We start from the raw sequence: 24,244 nt of genomic DNA, 5'->3' as shown, positions 1-24,244 counted from the left end.
CCTTCAAACATACCCATTTTTGCTTTCCGAGATAATGTTCTCGACTTCCACACATTCTTCAAGGCCCCCAGAATTTTCGCCCCCTCCCCCACCCTATGATCCACTTCCGCTTCCATGGTTCCATCCGCTGCCAGATCCACTCCCAGATATCTAAAACACTTCACTTCCTCCAGTTTTTCTCCATTCAAACTCACCTCCCAATTGACTTGACCCTCAACCCTACTGTACCTAATAACCTTGCTCTTATTCACATTTACTCTTAACTTTCTTCTTCCACACACTTTTCCAAACTCAGTCACCAGCTTCTGCAGTTTCTCACATGAATCAGCCACCAGCGCTGTATCATCAGCGAACAACAACTGACTCACTTCCCAAGCTCTCTCATCCCCAACAGACTTCATACTTGCCCCTCTTTCCAAAACTCTTGCATTTACCTCCCTAACAACCCCATCCATAAACAAATTAAACAACAATGGAGACATTACACACCCCTGCCGCAAACCTACATTCACTGAGAACCAATCACTTTCCTCTCTTCCTACACGTACACATGCCTTACATCCTCGATAAAAACTTTTCACTGCTTCTAACAACTTGCCTCCCACACCATATATTCTTAATACCTTCCACAGAGCATCTCTATCAACTCTATCATATGCCTTCTCCAGATCCATAAATGCTACATACAAATCCATTTGCTTTTCTAAGTATTTCTCACATACATTCTTCAAAGCAAACACCTGATCCACACATCCTCTACCACTTCTGAAACCACACTGCTCTTCCCCAATCTGATGCTCTGTACATGCCTTCACCCTCTCAATCAATACCCTCCCATATAATTTACCAGGAATACTCAACAAACTTATACCTCTGTAATTTGAGCATTCACTCTTATCCCCTTTGCCTTTGTACAATGGCACTATGCACGCATTCCGCCAATCTTCAGGCACCTCACCATGAGTCATACATACATTAAATAAACTTACCAACCAGTCAACAATACAGTCACCCCCTTTTTTAATAAATTCCACTGCAATACCATCCAAACCTGCTGCCTTGCCGGCTTTCATCTTCCGCAAGGCTTTCACTACCTCTTCTCTGTTTACCAAATCATTTTCCCTAACCCTCTCACTTTGCACACCACCTCGACCAAAACACCCTATATCTGCCACTCTATCATCAAACACATTCAACAAACCTTCAAAATACTCACTCCATCTCCTTCTCACATCACCACTACTTGTTATCACCTCCCCATTTGCGCCCTTCACTGAAGTTCCCATTTGCTCCCTTGTCTTACGCACTTTATTTACCTCCTTCCAGAACATCTTTTTATTCTCCCTAAAATTTAATGATACTCTCTCACCCCAACTCTCATTTGCCCTTTTTTTCACCTCTTGCACCTTTCTCTTGACCTTCTGTCTCTTTCTTTTATACATCTCCCACTCAATTGCATTTTTTCCCTGCAAAAATCGTCCAAATGCCTCTCTCTTCTCTTTCACTAATACTCTTACTTCTTCATCCCACCACTCACTACCCTTTCTAATCAACCCACCTCCCACTCTTCTCATGCCACAAGCATCTTTTGCGCAATCCATCACTGATTCCCTAAATACATCCCATTCCTCCCCCACTCCCCTTGCTTCCATTGTTTTCACCTTTTTCCATTCTGTACTCAGTCTCTCCTGGTACTTCCTCACACAGGTCTCCTTCTCAAGCTCACTTACTCTCACCAGCCTCTTCACCCCAACATTCACTCTTCTTTTCTGAAAACCCATACAGATCTTCACCTTAGCCTCCACAAGATAATGATCAGACATCCCTCCAGTTGCACCTCTCAGCACATTAACATCCAAAAGTCTCTCTTTCGCACGTCTGTCAATTAACACGTAATCCAATAACGCTCTCTGGCCATCTCTCCTACTTACATAAGTATACTTATGTATATCTCGCTTTTTAAACCAGGTATTCCCAATCATCAGTCCTTTTTCAGCACATAAGTCTACAAGCTCTTCACCATTTCCATTTACAACACTGAACACCCCATGTATACCAATTATTCCCTCAACTGCCACATTACTCACCTTTGCATTCAAATCACCCATCACTATAACCCGGTCTCGTGCATCAAAACCACTAACACACTCATTCAGCTGCTCCCAAAACACTTGCCTCTCTTGATCTTTCTTCTCATGCCCAGGTGCATATGCACCAATAATCACCCACCTCTCTCCATCAACTTTCAGTTTTACCCATATTAATCGAGAATTTACTTTCTTACTCTCTATCACATACTCCCACAACTCCTGTTTCAGGAGTATTGCTACTCCTTCCCTTGCTCTTGTCCTCTCACTAACCCCTGACTTTACTCCCCAGACATTCCCAAACCACTCTTCCCCTTTACCCTTGAGCTTCGTTTCACTCAGAGCCAAAACATCCAGGTTCCTTTCCTCAAACATACTACCTATCTCTCCTTTTTTCACATCTTGGTTACATCCACACACATTTAGGCACCCCACTATGAGCCTTCGAGGAGGATGAGCACTCCCCGCGTGACTCCTTCTTCTGTTTCCCATTTTAGAAAGTTAATACAAGGAGGGGAGGATTTCTGGCCCCCCCGCTCCCGTCCCCTCTAGTCGCTTTCTACGACACGCGAGGAATACGAGGGAAGTATTCTTTCACCCCTATCCCCAGGGATAATATACATATATATACACATATACACATACACACACATACACATACATACGCACATATACACACACACACACATACATATATATACATACATATATCCAAATCTATTGTCCTTAATTTTAACATGGGATTGCACCAATAAAGAGAATCTTTCTTTCAGTAAATAATGATATGGTGAAAGATGAGTGATTGAGCATATTTGTCAGTAGGAAGGAAAAAGCAGGGGCGGTGGAGCATATTTTTTAGTGGAAGCTGATATCGTCAGTTTTTAACGTCTTCAGAAGCGTAAATTATATTTAGTCTTTCCCAATAATCTGCATCTACGGGGAAGGTTTTACACGCGTGAGGTTCCATCACTCTGCTGTCGTATAACCTTTTTATATTCTCTAATGTTGTTTGCATTTGCCACACCCTTTTTCATTTTATTCCATTTCTCCGCCGTCCTTATATTAGAAAGCCATTCCTTAACATCTTTTATAACAAGTACCTTATTTTCGTGTCATGTACTCAGCTGTCTACCTACATCTTATGAAAAAATGTAAACTAGATTAATCACTGTCAAGCTCTATCATACAACTTCATGTTCATGAATATCAGATACGATTTATTCTCTTTCTTCGGTTGTTTCTCTCACAAATTCTTGACAGCAAATACTTAGTCTACACATCATTAACATTTCCCAATGCCACGCTGCATCTCCTCACTCACATGTCCTGTTCATGCTATTATTCAGTCTCCACTTTCCCGTACACCTTACCAGGTATACCCAACAGATTTTTACCTCTGTATCTCGAGCATTCACTGTTATATCTCTTGCCATTATGCAAAGACACTATACATTCATCCTGGTACCTCACCTTGGGTCATGCAAACATTAAAAGCCCTTGCTATGTAATCAACGCCACTTCCCTGAGAAACAGTGGCGGATTAGAGAGTGGGATTAGCCCCAGGCCTTCTAGAGAACATAGACCCACATACCAACGTGAGCCCATCCGAGATAATAGATGGAACAGTCAACATGGGTCCACCAAAGACCATCTATAAGTCCATCCAACCTAGTCATGATTCACAGATGGTAGTGCAATGTGTGTAGGAATCTTGCACTACAATGTCACGAGAACTACAATATATGCTGAACTGTAACTGATGCAAAATAAATTTTTTTTTGTTGCTTAATATGCCGGCCTTTTTTTTCATACTCAGAATCCGAATGGTATAAAGAACGTGATGAAAGAACACTTAAGTATACGCCCACTTGGATCAATCAGGCCCAGGCATATCAAGGCATTGATAAGCCTCGTATAAATCAGCTGCAATCCCATCCACTCTTGCTATATTTATCTACAGCTCCCGGCACCTCCTCTCTCTTCATCAAACCTTTCCTAAAACTCTCACTCCAGGTACCATCTCGTCCTAAACACCCCAGTTCCATTACCCGATCACCTAGCATTTAGAAGTTAAAACTCGCTCCATCTCTTTTCCACTTATCTGCTCGTCGATACTCTCACCTCCTCTTCCTTAGTCCTATCTCTAGTTGTCATCTTTCTCCTGGCCTCCTTCCAAGTTGTAACACCCCCCAGTTAGCTGCAGATACCTCCCATATACCTTTAATTTCTCCTTTACTAGAAATTCAACTTCATTTCACCTCTCACTACCCTTTCTCACGACCATATTCCACATGCCACACGCTTCATACACCTGCACATTCAAGCACTTCTTTCCTATATACTCTCACCAGTAGTTTTATTTACCCTCGTCCCATACCCCTCACTATTTTGGTACCTCTCGACAAAGGGCTCTTTTCCGTACTTATTAACTCTCCCGAACGTCATTTTCTTTTTTTTTTAGAATCATTACAAATATCGTATTCGCTTGTAGCATAGACAAAAAAAAAGTTTCATAAATACCTTTCACCTACTCTCAAGCACGTTTACCTTCAACAACCTCTCCTTTACATGTTATTGAAGTTACATATGATCCAAGAATGCTCGTTGACCCCCCTAACTCCAGTCATCCACTTTTTTTTTTTTTCAACAAGTGTATCCACTCCCCATTCCTTTTCCAACACACAACTCTGACTAGATGTTCTTAATTATCATTTATATTCAGATGCCCATTGCACCAAGATTCGATCTTCTGCATCCAAATTGCCCCAATAGTACTCATAATCCCCCCTCCCAAGGATTCGCCAAGATTCGGAGATTTATCAATGACAGGCCGTCTCGGGTGGCATTAATGGCATAGGTCGGGTGCGTATGTTCAGTGTGTCAGTAATGGTACAGGGCGGCCTGTATCAACTTTTAATTGGTTGTGCATTGTGTAAGATGTGATGAATTTTTGCCTGCCAAATAAATGCGTCCATAAATATGACTAGCCATCAATACAGAAAATTTAACAAAAAATCCTTTAATATTTGAGTACGATAGATATTTGTTTACAGTTACCCAGATAACACCGATTCTAATGAGTCCAGTAACAGCCGTTGCAAATTACTATAAACTTAAAAAAGAATGCACACGACTACATGGTTTTGGTTTCGCTAAAAGAATACTTGGCATTTCTGAAATAGATACAATAGAGTTGCTATGTCGGTATTCATAACTTATTCAAACGGGGAATAGATTCAAGTATGATAACTCTAAACTTCTGTCGAGTATCATTTTAAGAGATTCTTAGTCTAGGGAAAAGTTCTGTGCCATGATATATACATTTATACAGCAAGAGACACCAATTGTAGGGTTGTATTTAAAAGGCTTATACGTGGCTCTTTGGTAAACAATCTTAGATTTTGATCCACTCCCAATCATTCTGGTGACGCAAGACGATTTATTTTCATGAATTTCTTTTCTTGCGTGGGAATTATCGCAAGGACTTGATATCAAGCTAAACTGTAGCACCTATATCATGAATACAGTACAAATTTTTAATTAAGTTCTGAGTCTGACCAACGTAAAGAAAAAAGTTAACATTGCTTATCAATAATTGAAGCTGATTGGAAAAAGGACTACAAAAATGTGTCTGGATATTTCATCTAATTATAATCAGTTTATGGAAACAGTAAATCTACTGCTTATCATCTGCATCGAGATATACATGTTGAAACTATCCCAATTGATTTTTGAAACACGGAGAAACTTGACATTAAGATTAAACGGGAAAACCATAGACTGTATGTGAATATTAGAAAAAATTATATACAACTTGAGTTCCAGACCACAGATAAGAAAGCTTCTTCAATTAGAAAATTGTGCTTGAATGCAATGATATCCCGATCATGTTAACTGATGCCAAAACTATGAATAGATATAAAACCAGACTGGATAATAGGATGTAGTAACCAAATATTGATTCCTTTACATTAGTGTCCTTGTGCAGAGTTTATTTTCCTCAATGTTCAAGAAAAGAGTTCATTTATCTCCATGTCTTAACAAAGAATGAAACAATTTTTATGGGATGTTTATTCAACCCCCATCAATACTCTTCTTATTTAAGTTATGTTTATCATGTGCTTTCGAAAGTATTTTTAAGAATGACATGTTCTTGTCGAGTATATACCCGATTCTTTCACTTTTCTTCTGATAATCACAGAATATATGAAGGGCAAGATATTTTAGGTGCAAATGTTCCCTTTTACCTTCACCTGACGCTGTCTTTACTAGTCTAGATCATTAGTTTTCAGTATATACATTACTAGTCCTTCATTGTAACATAACAAATATAAAGGTACTGGTCATTTTTTCAGTAGTATATGAGTAAACATCCCAGGTTAAACTTGTAAGACTCTTTCTCTTTGGACAACAATCTGAGCTGTGAGTGCACAACGTCTTCTTATGTTTGTAATATTATAATCTTAACAACAACAACAACAACAGTGATAGTTAGAAAATGTTACACAGCATACTTCTTTCTAATAACAGAAAGTAAATTTCACCCTATATCGCCTTAAGGTTACTAAGGGAAAATCACGGAGCGAGGAGGACAGCTTTCAATTAGAGCCACATGCATAAGACCGATTAAAAATATAGTTGTAAGTTGTAATTACTACAACTTCTTTTCCTCTAAGACTCGATAGAGAATTTGCCTAAAAGTGTGTCTGTATATTGCCTAAAGGTGTCGTTGTATTTTCCCCCAAGCAATCAGTGTTGGTGATATAAGCGACCCCTCGACGTCAACAACCTGGCTGAGGCTCGCCCTTCAACCGGCCCAAGTGTCAGAGGCCCTGCTATCACGTCAGCGTAGAGGTATATAACTTAATTTGTGTGACGTATGCTGGTCGTGTATGCCACAGATCCGGGATTATTGACCACTTACTTTTACATTTTAAGGGGTTTATAAAGGCTCAGGCTAATATTTGCCTTCGTCTTGCAATTACTTGTCGAGTTTAGCTTTTAGTTCATTTTTGGTAATGACATGTATTACATGTTATGGTAGAATATTCACTTCACGTACACTTCTCTTGTTGAAGGAATTTTGTTTCATTCTCTAATCCACCAAGTAATCTGTTATTTTATTTGGTAATTGTCTAGAATTTCTATGTGACGCTGGTAACTTTGAAGGATATATGATTTTCTGCTGCAGTGCTAGTGTAGTGTTTAGATAATACAATAACAGTTGCAGAGTATTCCTTGTAGCATTATATTTTAATGCATGATATAAAGTGATAAACGTTATGTATATTAGAAAGATTTGGGGTCGATCACTGAGGATGTGATACACCCAGAAGATATCTATAGAACTTACGAAGAGCTCAATTATCCTCACGGTTAGTGAAATGCAGCATTATAATCATCTCCTGCTGGGTGTCGCATGCTTGGCTGCTCACTTTGTTGTCTGTATTCTAACGTCCGTCATCATATAGATGGTGCATTTCTTGAGCTTGGCTGGTGTACTCTGGTTAGAATTTTGTAGTGTGACAGAAACCCCAAATATGTTGAAAGTGGTTGATATGTACCAGAATAACAAAGTGTATACCACCCAGGTTTCCTATGTTGTGTTCTCATGACTTGGAAGAACAATGTTTGATATAAAAAACTGTGAAAAATTATTATATCATCCGTAATGCTCTGATCAGATCAGTCACCCAAATACAAACATACATCTCACATTCACAATATAGACTACTTTTTTTTTTAAGCTGAAATAGCATGGATATATGAATGCCCTAATCAATCCCTTATGAATACTGTATGTTCAGAAATAGGGATAAGGGAGAAGGAATACTTTCCACGCATTCCCTGCTTGTTGTAGAAGGTGACTAAAAGAGTCAGGAGTGGGAGCTGGAAATCGTGCCTTCCAGTTTTAACTTTTCAAAAAGAAGGAATAGAGAAGGGGGCCAAGGAAGGATTTTCCCCTCTCAGGATCAGTCCTCTGTTCTTGACACTGCCTCGCTAATGCAGGAAATGGTGAATATGTGTGAAAAAAACAGTGTGTGAAGGAAGAAAGCTGAAAGTAGATGTGACTTAAGAGCAAGGTTATTAGGTTCAGTAGGGTTGAGGGACAAGTAAATTGGGAGGTAAGTTTGAGTGAAGTAAAACTGGAGGAAGTGAAGTGTTTTAGATATCTGGGAGTGGATTTGGCAGCGGATGGAAGCGGAAGTGAGTCACAGGGTTGGGGAGGGGGCGAAGGTTCTGGGAGCAATGAAGAATATGTGGAAGGTAAGAATGTTATCTCGGAAAGCAAAAATGGGTACGTTTAAAGGACTTGTGGTTCCAACAATGTTATATGGTTGTGAGGCATGGGCGATAGATAGGGTTGTGCAGAGTAGGGTGGATGTGTTGGAAATGAGGTGTTTGAGGACAATATGTGGTGTGAGGTGGTTTGAACGAGAAAGTAATGTCAGGGTAAGAGAGATGTGTGGTAATAAAAAGTGTGTAGTTGGGAGAGCAGAAGAGGATGTATTGAAATGGTTTGGTCACATGGAGAGAATCATTGAGGAAAGGTTGACAAAGTGGATATATGTGTCAGAGGTGGAGGGAACGAGGAGAAGTGGGAGACCAGATTGGAGGTGGAAGGATGGACTGAAAAAGATTTTGAGCGATCAGGGCCTGAACATACAGGAGGGTGAAAGGCATACAAGGAATAGAGTGAATTGGAACGATGTGGTATACATGCTGTCAATGGACTGGACCAGGGCATGTGAAGCGTCTGGGATAAACCATGGAAAGGTCTGTGGGGCCTGGAAATGAAAAGGAAGCTGCGGTTTCGATGCATTATACGTGACAGCTAGAGTCTGAGCGTGGACGAATTTGACCTTTGCTGTCCTTTCCTTGCGCCACCTTGTGCGCGTGCGGGGGGAATGGGTTGTCGTTTTGTGTGTGGCGGGGTGGTGACGGGAATGAATAAAGGCAGGAAGTATGAATTATGTACATGTGTATGTATGTATATGTCTATGTATGTATATATATATATGTATATGTTGAAATGTATAGGTATGTATCTGTGCGTGTGTGGACTTGTATGCATATACATGTGTATGCGGGTGAGTTGGGGCATTCTTTCATCTGCTTCCTTGCCCAACCTCGCTAACGTGGGAGACAGTGACAAAGTATGATAAATATATATATGGGAACTTCAGTGAAGGGGGCTAATGGGGAGGTGGTAAAAAGTAGTGGTGATGTGAGGAGATGGAGTGAGTATTTTGAAGGTTTGTTGAATGTGTTTGATGATAGAGTGGCAGATATAGGGTGTTTTGGTCGAGGTGGTGTGCAAAGTGAGAGGGTTAGGGAGAATGATTTAGTAAACAGAGAAGAGGTAGTAAAGCTTTGCGGAAGATGAAAGCCGGCAAGGCAGCAGGTTTGGATGGTATTGAAGTGGAATCTATTAAAAAAGGGGGTGACTGATTTGTTGACTGGTTGGTGAGGTTATTTAATGTATGTATGACTCATGGTGAGGTGCCTGAGGATTGGCGGAATGCTTGCATAGTGCCATTGTACAGAGGCAAAGGGGATAAAAGTGCATGCTCAAATTACAGAGGTATAAGTTTGTTGAGTATTCCTGGGAAATTATATGGGAGGGCATTGATTAAGAGGGTGAAAGCACGTACAGAGCATCAGCTTGGGGAAGAGTAGTATGGTTTCAGAAGTGGTAGAGGATGTGTGGATCAGGTGTTTGCTTTGAAGAATGTATGTGAGAAATACTTAGAAAAGCAAATGGATTTGTATGTAGCATTTATGGATCTGGAGAAGGCATATGATAGAGTTGATAGAGATGCTCTGTGGAAGGTATTAAGAATATATGGTGTGGGAGGCAAGTTGTTAGAAGCAGTGAAAAGTTTTTATCGAGGATGTAAGGCATGTGTACGTGTAGGAAGAGAGGAAAGTGATTGGCTCTCAGTGAATGTAGGTTTGCGGCAGGGGTGTGTGATGTCTCCATGGTTGTTTAATTTGTTATGGATGGGGTTGTTAGGGAGGTGATGCAAGAGTTTTGGAAAGAGGGGCAAGTATGCATTCTGTTGTGGATGAGAGAGCTTGGGAAGTGAGTCAGTTGCTGATGAAACAGCGCTGGTGGCTGATTTAAGTGAGAAACAGCAGAAGCTGGTGACTGAGTTTGGTAAAGTGTGTGAAAGAAGAAAGCTGAGAGTAAATGTGAATAAGAGCAAGGTTATTAGGTACAGTAGGGTTGAGGGACAAGTCAATTGGGAGGTAAGTTTGAATGGAGAAAAACTGGAAGTGAAGTGTTTTAGATATCTGGGAGTGTATTTGGCAGTGGATGGAACCATGGAAGCGGAAGTGAATCATAGGGTGGGGGAGGGGGCAAAAGTTCTAGGAGCATTGAAGAATGTGTGGAAGTCGAGAACATTATCTCGGAAAGCAAAATTGGGTATGTTTGAAGGAATAGTGGTTCCAACAATATTATATGGTTGCGAGGCATGGGCTATGGATAGAGTTGTGCAGAGGAGGTTGGATGTGCTGGAAATGAGATGTTTGAGAACAATATGTGGTGTGAGGTGGTTTGATTGAGTAAGTAATGTCAGGGTAAGAGAGATGTGTGGTAATAAAAAGAGTGTGGTTAAGAGAGCAGAAGAGGGTGTTTTGAAATGGTTTGGTCACATGGAGAGAATGAGTGAGGAAAGGTTGACCAGGAGGATATATGTATCAGAGATGGAGGGAACGAGAAGTGGGAGACCAAATTGGAGGTGGAAAGATGGAGTGAAAAAGATTTTGAGTGATCGGGTCCTGAACATGCAGGAGGGTGAAAGGCATGCAAGGAATAGAGTGAATTGGAACGATGTGGTATACCGGGGTCGACGTGCTGTCAATGGATTGAACCAGGGCATGTGAAGCATCTGGGGTAAACCATGGAAAGTTCTGTGGTGCCTGGATGTGGAAAGGGAGCTGTGGCCTCGGTGCATTATTACATGACAGCTAGAGACTGAGTGTGAACGAATGGGGCCCTTGTTGTCTTTTCCTAGCACTTCCTTGCACACATGAAGGGGGAGAGGGTTGATATTTCATGTGTGCGGGATGGCGGTGGGAATTAATAAAGGCAGACAGTATGAATTATTATGTACATGTGTATATATGTCTCTGTCTGTGTGTTTATGTATATGTATCCGTTGAAATGTATAGGTATGTATATTTGCGTGTGTGGAGATGTATGTATATACATGTGTATGTGGGTGGGCTGGGCTGTTCTTTCGTCTGTTTCCTTGCGCTACCTTGCTAACACGGGAGACCGACAAAGCAAAATGAATAAATAAATATAGATATATATAGATATGTATATGCAATTGAGTGGGAGATGTATAAAAGAAAGAGACAGGAGGTCAAGAGAAAGGTGCAAGAGGTGAAAAAGAGGGCAAATGAGAGTTGGAGTGAGAGAGTATCATTAAATTTTAGGGAGAATAAAAAGATGTTCTAGAAGGAGGTAAATAAAATGCGTAAGACAAGGGAGCGAATGGGAACTTCAGTGAAGGGCGCTAATGGGGAGGTGATAACAAGTAGTGGTGATGTGAGAAGGAGATGGAGTGAGTATTTTGAAGGTTTGTTGAATGTGTTTGATGATAGAGTGGCAGATATAGGGTGTCTTGGTCGAGGTGGTGTGCAAAGTGAGAGGGTTGGGGAAAATGATTTGGTAAACAGAGAATAGTTAGTAAAAGCTTTGCGGAAGATGAAAGCCGGCAAGGCAGCAGGTTTGGATGGTATTGCAGTGGAATTTATTAAAAAAGGGGGTGACTGTATTGTTGACTGGTTGGTAAGGTTATTTAATGTATGTATGACTCATGGTGAGGTGCCTGAGGATTGGAGGAATGCGTGCATAGTGGCATTGTACAAAGGCAAAGGGGATAAGAGTGAGTGCTCAAATTACAGAGGTATAAGTTTGTTGAGTATTCCTGGTAAATTATATGGGAGGGTATTGATTTAGAGGGTGAAAGCATGTACAGAGCATCAGATTGGGGAAGAGCAGTGTGGTTTCAGAAGTGGTAGAGGATGTGTGGATCAGGTGTTTGCTTTGAAGAATGTATGTGAGAAATACTTAGAAAAGCAAATGGATTTGTATGTAGCATTTATGGATCTGGAGAAGGCATATGATAGAGTTGATAGAGATGCTCTGTGGAAGGTATTAAGAATATATGGTGTGGGAGGCAAGTTGTTAGAAGCAGTGAAAAGTTTATATCGAGGATGTAAGGCATGTGTACGTGTAGGAAGAGAGGAAAGTGATTGGTTCTCAGTGAATGTAGGTTTGCGGCAGGGGTGTGTGATGTCTCCATGGTTGTTTAATTTGTTTATGGATGGGGTTGTTAGGGAGGTGAATGCAAGAGTTTTGGAAAGAGGGGCAAAAATGAAGTCTGTTGTGGATGAGAGAGCTTGGGAAGCAAGTCAGTTGTTGTTCGCTGATGATACAGCGCTGGTGGCTGATTCATGTGAGAAACTGCAGAAGCTGGTGACTGAGTTTGGTAAAGTGTGTGAAAGAAGAAAGTTAAGAGTAAATGTGAATAAGAGCAAGGTTATTAGGTACAGTAGGGTTGAGGGTCAAGTCAATTGGGAGGTAAGTTTGAATGGAGAAAAACTGGAAGAAGTAAAGTGTTTTAGATATCTGGGAGTGGATCTGGCAGTGGATGGAACCATGAAAGCGGAAGTGAATCATAGGGTGGGGGAGGGGGCGAAAATCCTGGGAGCCTTGAAGAATGTGTGGAAGTCGAGAACATTATCTCGGAAAGCAAAAATGGCTATGTTTGAAGGAATAGTGGTTCCAACAATGTTGTATGGTTGCAAGGCGTGGGCTATGGATAGAGTTGTGCGCAGGAGGGTGGATGTGCTGGAAATGAGATGTTTGAGGACAATGTGTGGTGTGAGGTGGTTTGATCGAGTAAGTAATGTAAGGGTAAGAGAGATGTGTGGAAATAAAAAGAGCGTTGTTGAGAGAGCAGAAGAGGGTGTTTTGAAATGGTTTGGGCACATGGAGAGAATGAGTGAGGAAAGATTGACCAAGAGGATATATGTGTTGGAGGTGGAGGGAACGAGGAGAAGTGGGAGACCAAATTGGAGGTGGAAAGATGGAGTGAAAAAGATTTTGAGTGATCGGGGCCTGAACATGCAGGAGGGTGAAAGGCGGGCAAGGAATAGAGTGAATTGGATCGATGTGGTATACCGGGGTTGACGGGCTGTCAGTGGATTGAATTAGGGCATGTGAAGCGTCTGGGGTAAACCATGGAAAGCTGTATAGGTATGTATATTTGCGTGTGTGTGGACGTATGTATATACATGTGTATGGGGGTGGGTTGGGCCTTTTCTTTCGTCTGTTTCCTTGCGCTACCTCGCAAACGCGGGAGGCAGCAAAAAAAAAAAAAAAAAGAAAGAAGGAGTCATGCGGGGAGTGCTCATCCTCCTCGAAGGCTCAGATTGGGGTGTCTAAATGTGTGTGGATGTAACCAAGATGAGAAAAAAGGAGAGATAGGTAGTATGTTTGAGGAAAGGAACCTGGATGTTTTGGCTCTGAGTGAAACGAAGCTCAAGGGTAAAGGGGAAGAGTGGTTTGGGAATGTCTTGGGAGTAAAGTCAGGGGTTAGTGAGAGGACAAGAGCAAGGGAAGGAGTAGCACTACTCCTGAAACAGGAGTTGTGGGAGTATGTGATAGAGTGTATGAAAGTAAATTCTAGATTGATATGGGTAAAACTGAAAGTGGATAGAGAGAGATGGGTGATTATTGGTGCATATGCACCTGGGCATGAGAAGAAAGATCATGAGAGGCAAGTGTTCTGGGAGCAGCTGAATCAGTGTGTTAGTAGTTTTGATGCACAAGACCGGGTTATAGTGATGGGTGATGTGAATGCAAAGGTGAGTAATGTGGCAGTTGAGGGAAAAATTGGTATACATGGGGTGTTCAGTGTTGTAAATGGAAATGGTGAAGAACTTGTAGATTTATGTGCTGAAAAAAGACTGGTGATTGGGAATACCTGGTTTAAAAAGCAAGATATACATAAGTATACATATGTAAGTAGGAGAGATGGCCAGAGAGCGTTATTGGATTACGTCTTAATTGATTGGCGCGTAAAAGAGAGACTTTTGGATGTTAATGTGCTGAGAGGTGCAACTGGAGGGATGTCTGATCATTATCTTGTGGAGGCGAAGGTGAAGATTTGTAGGGGTTTTCAGAAAAGGAGAGAATGTTGGGGTGAAGAGAGTGGTGAGAGTAAGTGAGCTTGGGTAGGAGACTTGTGTGAGGAAGTACCAGGGGAGACTGAGTACAGAATGGAAAAAGGTGAGAACAAAGGAGGTAAGGGGAGTGGGGGAGGAATGGGATGTATTTAGGGAAGCAGTGATGGCTTGCACAAAAGGTGCTTGTGGCATGAGAAGCGTGTGAGGTGGGGAGATTAGAAAGGGTAGCGAGTGGTGGGATGAAGAAGTAAGATTATTAGTGAAAGAGAAAAGTGAGGCATTTGGATGATTTTTGCAGGAAAATAATGCAAATAAATGGGAGATGTATAAAAGAAAGAGGCAGAAGGTCAAGAGAAAGGTGCAAGAGGTGAAAAAGAGAGCAAATGAGAGTTGGGGTGAGAGAGTATCACTAAATTTTAGGGAGAATAAAAGGATGTTTTGGAAGGAGGTAAATAAAGTGCATAAGACAAGGGAGCAAATGGGAACTTCAGTGAAGGGGGCTAATGGGGAGGTGATAACAAGTAGTGGTGATGTGAGAAGGAGATGGAGTGAGTATTTTGAAGGTTTGTTGAATGTGTTTGATGATATAGTGGCAGACATAGGGTGTTTTGGTCGAGGTGGTGTGCAAAGTGAGAGGGTTAGGGAAAATGATTTGGCAAACAGAGAAGAGGTAGTAAAAGCTTTGCGGAAGATGAAAGCCGGCAAGGCAGCAGGTTTGGATGGTATTGCAGTGGAATTTATTAAAAAAGGGGGTGACTGTATTGTCGACTGGTTGGTAAGGTTATTTAATGTATGTAAGACTCATGGTGAGGTGCCTGAGGATTGGCGGAATGCTTGCATAGTGCCATTGTACAGAGGCAAAGGGGATAAAAGTGAGTGCTCAAATTAGAGAGGTATAAGTTTGTTGAGTATTCCTGGTAAATTATATGGGAGGGTATTGATTGAGAGGGTGAAGGCATGTACAGAGCATCAGATTGGCGAAGAGCAGTGTGGTTTCAGAAATGGTAAAGGATGTGTGGATCAGGTGTTTGCTTTGAAGAATGTATGTGAGAAATACTTAGAAAAGCAAATGGATTTGTATGTAGCATTTATGGATCTGGAGAAGGCATATGATAGAGTTGATAGAGATGCTCTGTGTAAATGTGAATAAGAGCGAGGTCATTAGGTACAGTAGGGTTGAGGGTAAAGTCAATTGGGAGGTAAGTTTGAATGGAGAAAAACTGGAGGAAGTAAAGTGTTTTAGATATCTGGGAGTGGATCTGGCAGCGGATGGAACCATGGAAGCGGAAGTGAATCATAGGGTGGGGGAGGGGGTGAAAATTCTGGGAGCCTTGAAGAATGTTTGGAAGTCAAGAACATTATCTCGGAAAGCAAAAATGGCTATGTTTGAAGGAATAGTGGTTCCAACAGTGTTGTATGGTTGCGAGGCGTGGGCCATGGATAGAGTTGTGCACAGGAGGGTGGATGTGCTGGAAATGAGATGTTTAAGGATAATATGTGGTGTGAGGTGGTTTGATCGAGTAAGTAATGTAAGAGTAAGAGAGATGTGTGGTAATAAAAAGAGTGTGGTTGAGAGAGCAGAAGAGGGTGTTTTGAAATGGTTTGGTCTCATGGAGAGAATGTATGAGGAAAGATTGACAAAGAGGATATATGTGTCAGAGGTGGAGGGAACGAGAAGTGGGAGACCTAATTGGAGGTGGAAAGATGGAGTGAAAAAGATTTTGAGTGATCGGGGCCTGACCATGCAGGAGGGTGAAAGGCGTGCAAGGAATAGAGTGAATTGGAACGATGTGGTATACCGGGGTCGACGTGCTGTGAATGGATTGAACCAGGGCATGTGAAGCATCTGGGGTAAACCAGGGAAAGTTCTGTGGGGCCTGGATGTGGAAAGGGAGCTGTGGTTTCAGTGCATTATTACATGACAGTAGAGACTGAGTGTGAACGAATGGGGCCTTTGTTGTCTTTTCCTAACGCTACCTCGCACACATGAGGTGAGAGGGGGTTGTTATTTGATGTGTAGCGAGGTGGCGATGGGAATAAATATAGGCAGACAGTATGAATTATGTACATGTGTATATATATATATATATATATATATATATATATATATATATATATATATATATATATATATTTATCCCTGGGGATAGGGGATTAAGAATACTTCCCACGTATTCCCTGCGTGTCGTAGAAGGCGACTAAAAGGGGAGGGAGCGGGGGGCTGGAAATCCTCCCCTCTCGTTTTTTTTTTTTAATTTTCCAAAAGAAGGAACAAAGAATTGGGCCAGGTGAGGGTATTCCCTCAAAGGCCCAGTCCTCTGTTCTTAATGCTACCTCGCTAACGCGGGAAATGGCGAATAGTTTAAAAGAAAGAAAAAGAAATATATATATATATATATATATATATATATATATATATATATATATATATATATATATATATATATTGAAGAATGTGTGGAAGTCGAGAACATTATCTCGGAAAGCAAAAATGGATATGTTTGAAGGAATAGTGGTTCCAACAATGTTGTATGGTTGCGAGGCGTGGGCTATGGATAGAGTTGTGCGCAGGAGGATGGATGTGCTGGAAATGAGATGTTTGAGGACAATGTGTGGTGTGAGGTGGTTTGATCGAGTGAGTAACATAAGGGTAAGAGAGATGTGTGGAAATAAAAAGAGCGTGGTTGAGAGAGCAGAAGAGGGTGTTTTGAAGTGGTTTGGGCACATGGAGAGGATGAGTGAGGAAAGATTGACCAAGAGGATATATGTGTCGGAGGTGGAGGGAACAAGGAGAAGAGGGAGACCAAATTGGAGGTGGAAAGATGGAGTGAAAAAGATTTTGTGTGATCGGGGCCTGAACATGCAGGAGGGTGAAAGGAGGGCAAGGAATAGAGTGAATTGGAGCGATGTGGTATACCGGGGTTGACGTGCTGTCAGTGGATTGAATCAAGGCATGGTGTGGGAGGAAAGTTGTTAGAAGCAGTGAAAAGTTTTTATCGAGGATGTAAGGCATGTGTACGTGTAGGAAGAGAGGAAAGTGATTGGTTCTCAGTGAATGTAGGTTTGCGGCAGGGGTGTGTGATGTCTCCATGGTTGTTTAATTTGTTTATGGATGGGGTTGTTAGGGAGGTAAATGCAAGAGTTTTGGAAAGAGGGGCAAGTATGAAGTCTGTTGGGGATGAGAGAGCTTGGGAAGTGAGTCAGTTGTTGTTCGCTGATGATACAGTGCTGGTGGCTGATTCATGTGAGAAATTGCAGAAGCTGGTGACTGAGTTTGGTAAAGTGTGTGGAAGAAGAAAGTTAAGAGTAAATGTGAATAAGAGCAAGGTTATTAGGTACAGTAGGGTTGAGGGTCAAGTCAATTGGGAGGTGAGTTTGAATGGAGAAAAACTGGAGGAAGTGAAGTGTTTTAGATATCTGGGAGTGGATCTGGCAGCGGATGGAATCATGGAAGCGGAAGTGGATCATAGGGTGGGGGAGGGGGCGAAAATTCTGGGGGCCTTGAAGAATGTGTGGAAGTCGAGAACATTATCTCGGAAAGCAAAAATGGGTATGTATGAAGGAATAGTGGTTCCAACAATGTTGTATGGTTGCGAGGGGTGGGCTATGGATAGAGTTGTGCGCAGGAGGATGGATGTGCTGGAAATGAGATGTTTGAGGACAATGTGTGGTGTGAGGTGGTTTGATCGAGTGAGTAACGTAAGGGTAAGAGAGATGTGTGGAAATAAAAAGAGCGTGGTTGATAGAGCAGAAGAGGGTGTTTTGAAGTGGTTTGGGCACATGGAGAGGATGAGTGAGGAAAGATTGACCAAGAGGATATATGTGTCAGAGGTGGAGGGAACAAGGAGAAGAGGGAGACCAAATTGGAGGTGGAAAGATGGAGTGAAAAAGATTTTGTGTGATCGAGGCCTGAACATGCAGGAGGGTGAAAGGAGGGCAAGGAATAGAGTGAATTGGAGCGATGTGGTATACCGGGGTTGACGTGCTGTCAGTGGATTGAATCAAGGCATATGAAGCGTCTGGGGTAAGCCATGGAAAGCTGTGTAGGTATGTATATTTGCGTGTGTGGACGTATGTATATACATGTGTATGGGGGGGGTTGGCCATTTCTTTCGTCTGTTTCCTTGCTCTACCTCGCAAACGCGGGAGACAGCGACAAAGTATAATAAAAAAAAAAAATAAATATATATTATCCCTGGGGATAGGGGATTAAGAATACTTCCCACGTATTCCCTGCGTGTCGTAGAAGGCGACTAAAAGGGGAGGGAGCGGGGCGCTGGAAATCCTCCCCTCTCATTTTTTTTTTTAATTTTCCAAAAGAAGGAACAGAGGGGGCCAGGTGAGGATATTCCAAAAAAGGCCCAGTCCTCTGTTCTTAACGCTACCTCGCTAACGCGGGAAATGGCAAATAGTTTAAAAGAAGTATAAAAAAAATATATATATATATATATATATATATATTTTTGCTTTGTCGCTGTCTCCCACGTTTGCGAAGTAGCGCAAGGAAACAGACGAAAGAAATGGCCCAACCCACCCCCATACACATATATATAAATACGTACACACACGCAAATATACATACCTACACAGCTTTCCATGGTTTACCCCAGATGCTTCACATGCCCTGATTCACTCCACTGACAGCACGTCAACCCCGGTATACCACATCGATCCAATTCACTCTATTCCTTGCCCTCCTTTCACCCTCCTGCATGTTCAGGCCCCGATCACAAAATCTTTTTCACTCCATCTTTCCACCTCCAATTTGGTCTCCCACTTCTCCTCGTTCCCTCCACCTCCGACACATATATCCTCTTGGTCAATCTTTCCTCACTCATTCTCTCCATGTGCCCAAACCATTTCAAGACACCCTCTTCTGCTCTCTCAACCATGTTCCTTTTATTTCCACACATCTCTCTTACCCTTACGTTACTTACTCGATCAAGCCACCTCACACCACACATTGTCCTCAAACATCTCATTTCCAGCACATCCATCCTCCTACGCACAACTCTATCCATAGCCCACGCCTCGCAACCATACAACATTGTTGGAACCACTATTCCTTCAAACATGGCCATTTTTGGTTTCCAAGATAATGTTCTCGACTTCCACACATTCTTTAAGGCTCCCAGGATTTTCGCCCCCTCCCCCACCCTATGATCCACTTCCGCTTCCATGGTTCCATCCGCTGCCAGATCCACTCCCAGATGTCTAAAACACTTTACTTCCTCCAGTTTTTCTCCATTCAAACTTACGTCCCAATTGACTTGACCCTCAACCCTACTGTACCTAATTACCTTGCTCTTATTCACATTTATATATATATATATATATATATATATATATATATATATATATATATATATATATATATATATATATATATTTTTTTTTTTTTTATACTTTGTCGCTTTCTCCCGCGTTTGCGAGGTAGCGCAAGGAAACAGACGAAAGAAATGGCCCAACCCCCCCCCATACACATGTACATACACACGTCCACACACGCAAATATACATACCTACACAGCTTTCCATGGTTTACCCCAGACGCTTCACATGCCTTGATTCAATCCACTGACAGCACGTCAACCCCTGTATACCACATCGCTCCAATTCACTCTATTCCTTGCCCTCCTTTCACCCTCCTGCATGTTCAGGCCCCGATCACACAAAATCTTTTTCACTCCATCTTTCCACCTCCAATTTGGTCTCCCTCTTCTCCTCGTTCCCTCCACCTCCGACACATATATCCTCTTGGTCAATCTTTCCTCACTCATTCTCTCCATGTGCCCAAACCATTTCAAAACACCCTCTTCTGCTCTCTCAACCACGCTCTTTTTATTTCCACACATCTCTCTTACCCTTACGTTACTTACTCGATCAAACCACCTCACACCACACATTTTCCACAAACATCTCATTTCCAGCACGTCCATCCTCCTGCGCACAATTCTATCCATAGCCCACGCCTTGCAACCATACAACATTGTTGGAACCACTATTCCTTCAAACATACCCATTTTTGCTTTCCGAGATAATGTTCTCGACTTCCACACATTTGTCAAGGCTCCCAAAATTTTCGCCCCCTCCCCCACCCTATGATCCACTTCCGCTTCCATGGTTCCATCCGCTGACAGATCCACTCCCAGATATCTAAAACACTTCACTTCCTCCAGTTTTTCTCCATTCAAACTCACCTCCCAATTGACTTGACCCTCAACCCTACTGTACCTAATAACCTTGCTCTTATTCACATTTACTCTTAACTTTCTTCTTCCACACACTTTACCAAACTCAGTCACCAGCTTCTGCAGTTTCTCACATGAATCAGCCACCAGTGCTGTATCATCAGCGAACAACAACTGACTCACTTCCCAAGCTCTCTCATCCCCAACAGACTTCATACTTGCCCCTCTTTCCAGGACTCTTGCATTTACCTCCCTAACAACCCCATCCATAAACAAATTAAACAACCATGGAGACATCACACACCCCTGCCGCAAACCTACATTCACTGAGAACCAATCACTTTCCTCTCTTCCTACACGTACACATGCCTTACATCCTCGATAAAAACTTTTCACTGCTTCTAACAACTTGCCTCCCACATCATATATTCTTAATACCTTCCACAGAGCATCTCTATCAACTCTATCATATGCCTTCTCCAGATCCATAAATGCTACATACAAATCCATTTGCTTTTCTAAGTATTTCTCACATACATTCTTCAAAGCAAACACCTGATCCACACATCCTCTACCACTTCTGAAACCGCACTGCTCTTCCCCAATCTGATACTCTGTACATGCCTTCACCCTCTCAATCAATACCCTCCCATATAATTTACCAGGAATACTCAACAAACTTATACCTCTGTAATTTGAGCACTCACTCTTATCCCCTTTGCCTTTGTACAATGGCACTATGCACGCATTCCGCCAATCCTCAGTCACCTCACCATGAGTCATACATACATTAAATAACCTTACCAACCAGTCAACAATACAGTCACCCCCTTTTTTAATAAATTCCACTGCAATACCATCCAAACCTGCTGCCTTGCCGGCTTTCATCTTCCGCAAAGCTTTTACTACCTCTTCTCTGTTTTTTTTTTTTGCCGCTGTCTCCCGCGTTTGCGAGGTAGCGCAAGGAAACAGACGAAAGAAATTGCCCAACCCACCCCCATACACATGTATATACATACATCCACACACGCAAATATACATATCTACACAGATTTCCACTGTTTACCCCAGACGCTTCACATGCCCTGATTCAATCCACTGACAGCACGTCAGCCCTGGTATACCACATCGATCCAATTCACTCTATTCCTTGCCCTCCTTTCACCCTCCTGCATGTTCAGGCCCCGATCACACAAAATCTTTTTCACTCCATCTTTCCACCTCCAATTTGGTCTCCCACTTCTCCTCGTTCCCTCCACCTCCGACACATATATCCTCTTGGTCAATCTTTCCTCACTCAATCTCTCCATGTGCCCAAACCATTTTAAAACACCCTCTTCTGCTCTCTCAACAACGCTCTTTTTATTTCCACACATCTCTCTTACCCTTACGTTACTTACTCGATCAAACCACCTCACACCACACATTGTCCTCAAACATCTCATTTCCAGCACATCCATCCTCCTGTGCACAACTCTATCCATAGCCCACGCCTCGCAACCATACAACATTGTTGGAACCACTATTCCTTCAAACATAGCCATTTTTGCTTTCCGAGATAATGTTCTCGACTTCCACACATTCTTTAAGGCTCCCAGGATTTTCGCCCCCTCCCCCACCCTATGATCCACTTCCGTTTCCATGGTTCCATCTGCTGCCAGTTCCACTCCCAGATATCTAAAACACTTCACTTCCTCCAGTTTTTCTCCATTGAAACTTACCTCCCAATTGACTTGACCCTCAACCCTACTGTACCTAATAACCTTGCTCTTATTCACATTTACTCTTAACTTTATTCTTTCACACACTTTACCAAACTCAGTCACCAGCTTCTGCAATTTCTCACATGAATCAGCCACCAGCGCTGTATCATCAGCGAACAACAGCTGACTCACTTCCCAAGCTCTCTCATCCCCAACAGACTTCATACTTGCCCCTCTTTCCAAAACTCTTGCATTTACCTCCCTAACAACCCCATCCATAAACAAATTAAACAACCATGGTGACATCACACACCCCTGCTGCAAACCTACATTCACTGAGAACCAATCACTTTCCTCTCTTCCTACACGTACACATGCCTTACATCCTCGATAAAAACTTTTCACTGCTTCTAACAACTTGCCTCCCACACCTTATATTCTTAATACCTTCCACAGAGCATCTCTATCAACTCTATCATATGCCTTTTCCAGATCCATAAATGCTACATACAAATCCATTTGCTTATATATATATATATATATATATAAATATATATATATATATACACATGTATATACATACGTCCAGACACGCAAATATACATACCTACACAGCTTTCCATGGTTTACCCCAGACGCTTCACATGCCTTGATTCAATCCACTGACAGCACGTCAACCCTGGTATACCACATCGCTCCAATTCACTCTATTCCTTGCCCTCCTTTCACCCTCCTGCATGTTCAGGCCCCAATCACACAAAATCTTTTTCACTCCAGCTTTCCACCTCCAATTTGGTCTCCCTCTTCTCCTTGCTCCCTCCACCTCTGACACATATATCCTCTTGGTCAATCTTTCCTCACTCATCCTCTCCATGTGCCCAAACCACTTCAAAACACCCTCTTCTGCTCTCTCAACCACGCTCTTTTTATTTCCACACATCTCTCTTACCCTTACGTTACTCACTCGATCAAACCACCTCACACCACACATTGTCCTCAAACATCTCATTTCCAGCACATCCATCTTCCTGCGCACAACTCTATCCATAGCCCACGCCTCGCAACCATACAACATTGTTGGAACCACTATTCCTTCAAACATACCCATTTTTGCTTTCCGAGATAATGTTCTCGACTTCCACACATTCTTCAAGGCCCCCAGAATTTTCGCCCCCTCCCCCACCCTATGATCCACTTCCGCTTCCATGGTTCCATCCGCTGCCAGATCCACTCCCAGATATCTAAAACACTTTACTTCCTCCAGTTTTTGTCCATTCAAACTCACCTCCTAATTGACTTGACCCTCAACCCTACTGTACCTAATAACCTTGCTCTTATTCACATTTACTCTTAACTTTCTTCTTCCGCACACTTTACCAAACTCAGTCACCAGCTTCTGCAGTTTCACACATGAATCAGCCACCAGCGCTGTATCATCAGCGAACAACAACTGACTCACTTCCCAAGCTCTCTCATCCCCAACAGACTTCATACTTGCCCCTCTTTCCAAAACTCTTGCATTTACCTCCCTAACAACCCCATCCATAAACAAATTAAACAACCATGGAGACATCACACACCCCTGCCGCAAACCTACATTCACTGAGAACCAATCACTTTCCTCTCTTCCTACACGTACACATGCCTTACATCCTCGATAAAAACTTTTCACTGCTTCTAACAACTTTCCTCCCACACCATATATTCTTAATACCTTCCACAGAGCATCTCTATCAACTCTATCATATGCCTTCTCCAGATCCATAAATGCTACATACAAATCCATTTGCTTTTCTAAGTATTTCTCACATACATTCTTCAAAGCAAACACCTGATCCACACATCCTCTACCACTTCTGAAACCACACTGCTCTTCCCCAATCTGATGCTCTGTACATGCCTTCACCCTCTCAATCAACACCCTCCCATATAATTTACCAGGAATACTCAACAAACTTATACCTCTGTAATTTGAGCACTCACTCTTATCCCCTTTGCCTTTGTACAATGGCACTATGCACGCATTCCGCCAATCCTCAGTCACCTCACCATGA

General features: G+C 42.2%; 1 protein-coding gene across 1 annotated transcript in view; it reads left to right on the top strand.

Annotated features, from left to right (window-relative positions):
* Positions 1-6,867: 6,867 nt before the first annotated feature.
* LOC139758521 (UDP-galactose translocator-like) overlaps positions 6,868-24,244 on the top strand; it is a 105,501-nt gene continuing 88,124 nt past the window's right edge. Inside the window, exon 1 of the mRNA XM_071680041.1 lies at positions 6,868-6,941. The gene's annotated coding sequence lies outside the window, so the exon portion shown is untranslated. The remainder of the gene's footprint in view (positions 6,942-24,244) is intronic.

Source organism: Panulirus ornatus, chromosome 30 (assembly GCF_036320965.1).
Source record: "Panulirus ornatus isolate Po-2019 chromosome 30, ASM3632096v1, whole genome shotgun sequence".
In the NCBI taxonomy this organism is placed as follows: domain Eukaryota; kingdom Metazoa; phylum Arthropoda; class Malacostraca; order Decapoda; family Palinuridae; genus Panulirus; species Panulirus ornatus.
This window is presented reverse-complemented; position numbering and strand designations above follow the sequence as displayed.